The following is a 4,751-nucleotide window of genomic DNA, read 5'->3' as shown; positions in this document are numbered from 1 at the left end:
TGCCTTGTGGAATGACACCTTTGAATGACAACGGATTTGTGACCTTAGTCCTCAGGCATTGCTGATTCATTTTGAAAGGAATGCATGATTCAGACCCAACAAGCTGTCACAACTCACAAGTCACGACCGAATAGATTGCATACATTTAGTAGACCCACTAGATTGTAATAAGTAGTATAAACACTTCCCTCAATGAAATATTGAAAGAAACGGAAACCTAATCTTGCAATAAATCATCGAAGTCTATGGTTATGAAATTCAAAGATTATGTGCAAGTGTGCAACTACTTCTTCCCTGGCTGTAAGTACTCCCATTCAGTAATATCAAAAGATGTTTAAAGACTAATGTTAGTCACACTAGTAAAAAGTTTGATACATAGAATGGGATCGTTATGCAAATGTCGGGGTATCTTCTAGATGTCATATACGGATGTAGAATAGGCTCTAACAATATTTGACATATTGGCTAAAATTTATGTACAGAAACAGAAACATTTACTGATTCTTGATGTGATTCTAATATCACTCCCAGGTTTGAGGAGTATAGAGTTTCCAAAGTGCCACCACTGTGTCCTCTGATGCAGAGGCCATTAGCTTACAATCTGTTGAATAAGAGACTGCATTACACTGTAAAAGACCAAAGAATATGCAATAATCATGCCCTCAATAGTGTGTAAAGCACCGAAATCAGAGAGTATCCCATATAATATACACAAAATCAGGTGTTCGGCGTTAGAATTTTGAAGCAGCCTTGGTTATATAGACAGTGCAATAAGAACTTTTCTTTCTTGGGTTACTTTTTCTAGTTATTTGAAGAAAAGAACAAATGGACACTTATTTTTCAGAACATATAATAAATAATAACTCAAATGAGAGAAATAGAAATGCAAAAATGCCCGAACTAAGAATCTTTCGATAGATATCATCTGCCAAGAGTAATACTATACCGTTGCATGGTGGTACTTCAATATTGCCAAAGCATTTCCTTTGCGATAGTTATATACGCTCACTCTGCCATCAAGAGGTAAAAAGGAAAAAGAGACGTGAGAATGCAGAAAATGGGAGATAATATGGCCTTAATGCAACAAAGGTGACTAAAAAAGAATCACTGTTAGGCCTTTCTTAACAGGAATTCTGAATTTTTCGTTTTCGTTTTGTATGTTCTTTACTTAATGTTATATTTGGCAGTGTCTATAACTGAATTGCATGTCCTTGAAAATTACGACAATTAATTACATGACTAGAATATATCATTCAGAACTCAAACAGAGAAAGATTAATTCACGACCTGTGATCCCAGCCAGCTGTTGCAAATATTTTACCATCAGGTCGAATAGAGGTGCTTGATATGCCAGGTCGCTCCAAATCAATTTCTTTTTTTATCACACATGTACCCTAGGATGGAGAAGACACAACAGGAAATGGAAAGAATGACATCAGATTTACGTATGAAGGTGTGATATTCTATCTGTTTGTTCAAGTTAAACATCTGCCACCCATCTAAAAAGTTAAGAGGCCTGAGATGCAATAAATCTAGTAATACAAACTTACAAAGATGGGAAAGTTACCATGGAATTATCCAAACTGTAGAGCATAATTTTTTCATCTGCAGCTCCTGAGATACCACCATTGCATGAACCATCAATGCATAGGCTTAAAACTGTAGAAAAAGATATATGAAGAACATAAAAAGAATAAAAGGAGAAGGTGCGATCGAGTTCTTTGGATTCTGATTCCCACACCTGGCTCTGAATGAAACTTGACAGATGTAACTGGAACACCTGGATTTCTAATATCCCACCAAAGCATGGAGCCATCCTCATAACTGCATTATGTAGAAAAAAAAAAACCACAATAATATCACATAAATTCTAGAATAAGCAAACCCAATCACATTTCATAAATCAAACACAAAATTTGCCACAAATTTCAAGTCCCAAAACCAGATGCAGAATGTTATTGCTATATTGATTGTAGTTCTTTACTTCTTTTGCATATGGATGCACATGACAAAAATATGAGACGTCACAAATCTACTGGTACCACATTCAGAGGTGATGAATCCAATATATCAAATTAGTATCAATGTCATTATTACAATATACTGATAGAGCTTTGCATACTATGATATTGTACTGTCTCCACCGCAGTAATAGACGTACTAGATTGCTAATGAGAATAGAAAAATATACCCAGCCACAACATTTAGGAATCCCCGTGATTCCAATGGTAAAAATACTTGAACTGCCATGCACATTCCTACCAAGACACAATGACTACAATGTCAAAAGTAGGATGAAATGACAGGAAAGATAGAACAGAAAAGTGATAGTCCAAGGTAGTCTTCAACAATTAAACATAATTTGTGTTTAACAAATGCATCACACTTGAAACGATTGTTGGATCCATTAAACATATGATCATAGTTGAACCACCTGCCTATTGTACACATACAAAACTAACAAATTGGGCTACTTGAACAAGGAAAATCCTCCCACTAAAATGACCGTTTAGAGACCTTTATACAAAACTAACATATGACCTTTATAGGAGACAATAAATTGTGCATGCCGGACACTTTAAATAAACATGTTTCTGAACCAATAATCCTTTCAACTTAAATGATTTGATTTATGAAGGTAAACATATGATGGCCCTATCTTTGTTGATTTAAGTCCATTTCTACCCAGTCATTAGTTATTCAAAATGGAATTAGTAACTGACCTCTTTCCTTGGTAGAAATAGCTGAGGAGCCAGCAGAACAGCTTTGAGGTAGTCGCATACACCTTTCTGCAGTATTAAGATCCCAAATCTCAACCTTGGCACATCAACCACATGAAGATTATGAACAATTGAGCCTAAGTAATGAGGAAAAAAGTAAACATAAACAAGGTTGCGAATAAACCTCAGAAGACTGCTCTCCTGCTATAGCAATGTATTTAGATCCTCCAACTTGAGTATTTTCTGTTTCAAGAAATATTGTCCGTTAGTGTTCAAACTTCTAACCATCTAAGGGCAATGAAGACAATAAATGTTTAATACTATAATCCACAGGTACAAACTTCAATTCTAATAGATATGCATTATATATATGCGTGCACATGTATATACAAGCCTAAGCTCTCGCACCCTGGAAGAAACTACTAAAGTGCATTTACAACTTGTTGTATCAGACTACTAATCTTAACAAGCCTTCATTGGTTCTAGACTGCTCAGACAGATACCCTTGGACCTTTTCTTCATTATCATCCAGAGTATCTGCACCAGTAGTCTCCCGCTCACCTCCGTCATGATGCTTTGGCCCGTCAACTTGTGTAGAACAAGAATGAGGTCTCTTCACCAACGAAAGCTTACAGAAGTGGTGAGCATTCGTCGCGATCGTCAGAGAGGGAGTCCTGCAAGGCAAACAAAGCGTGTAAAACAATCAAATATTTTTAACAGAAGACAACAATTTCCAATAGCTATAGACGAAAACCACGAGAATTAGCTACCAACCTGGATAGACCTCCATCTCCAATATCCCAGCACTTAACAGTTCCATCCCTACCCTGGCTACAAAAACATTCTCAATTTTCATTTCTTGCTCTAAAACTACTATCAACAGCCAGTAAATGAATGAACACACATAGGAAAACAAAAGGCACCTGATAACTTTTTCAGCTCCAATCGACGAGCTACAAGCAACAGAAGCAACCCCATGTGCTGCACTATGCACCCTGCATATACAAATCTCATTCTATAATTCTCGAAAACTAATAGCATAACATCATGAAACAAAATGCCACTATATATCAGTACCCTGCTGATACTATCGTCCGATTCTGCAGAGTGTCCCAAATCCGCAACTCACCGTCTGCGGAACTGAAAAAAAAAAAGATCAAATAGGTAACAATTTGGAGCAGAAGAATAATAATGATAAGGTTGGGAATCGATTAAAATGGTACCCAGTGTATAGGAGAGGTTGAGATGGATGGAAACAGAGGCACGGTGACCTCTAAGCACAGCCACTGGGTCCGGCGGTGGCCGTCTCTGTTTGTTCATTGCTTTTGCGATGACCGTAAAGTGGGGACGGCGCCGTTCCGGCGTTATGTCACTTAGCACTCGAGTGGGGTTGAAAGTCTCGCCGTAATATTCGTACCGAGCTTACCGCGATTCTTTGTGACTTACGAGGGATCAAGGGACTGTTTGGATCTTCGTTTTTACCCTTACAAGGGAGTCGAGGGATTTTTCTTTTGTTAATTCTTTTATATATTTTTTTTTTGAATAGGATTTGATGTTATTAGATATCAAAGCCATGAAAACAGGCCAGAGTCTAACAGAACTTACATAAGAAATCCGGTGAAACCAGATAAACCTATCTAAGCCAATACTAAACTCATTAAAGTCTAAATGGACGCTCGCTGGAATGCAAGCCTAAACAAGCAAGAACAACATCGCTATTCTAAGGAAAAAATCATTCATCTAGTCTAATCTGCCAGCACGCACTTGTGGTACAAATAACAACTAGAAACATCTTAAAATAACTCATAGAGATTACTCCAACTTTAGAAGGCTTGGATCCAGATGTCTAATAGCAGAGAGACTTAAGAAAATGCTAGCTCCATCCCCGTAGGGTTGGAACTAACACCATCCTCAGCCTCTTCAGGAGCCAACAACGTCGGCAACAGGTTGGTCTTGCTCTTCCTGTCGAATTCCTCTGCAACAGACTCAAACAGTCCAAACGTGAGCTTGAGCTCAGGCCTAGTCCCTGCC

The 4,751-nt window shown here is 37.8% G+C and overlaps 1 pseudogene; it reads right to left on the bottom strand.

Annotated features, from left to right (window-relative positions):
• Positions 1-289: 289 nt before the first annotated feature.
• Positions 290-4,199, bottom strand: LOC133739114 (protein DECREASED SIZE EXCLUSION LIMIT 1-like; annotated as a pseudogene).
• Between the last annotated feature and the right edge of the window lie 552 nt (positions 4,200-4,751).

The sequence above is a fragment of the Rosa rugosa genome, chromosome 3 (genome assembly GCF_958449725.1).
Source record: "Rosa rugosa chromosome 3, drRosRugo1.1, whole genome shotgun sequence".
NCBI lineage: Eukaryota > Viridiplantae > Streptophyta > Magnoliopsida > Rosales > Rosaceae > Rosa > Rosa rugosa.
The sequence above is the reverse complement of the archived record's forward strand: the minus strand, read 5'-3'. Positions and strand labels throughout refer to the sequence as shown.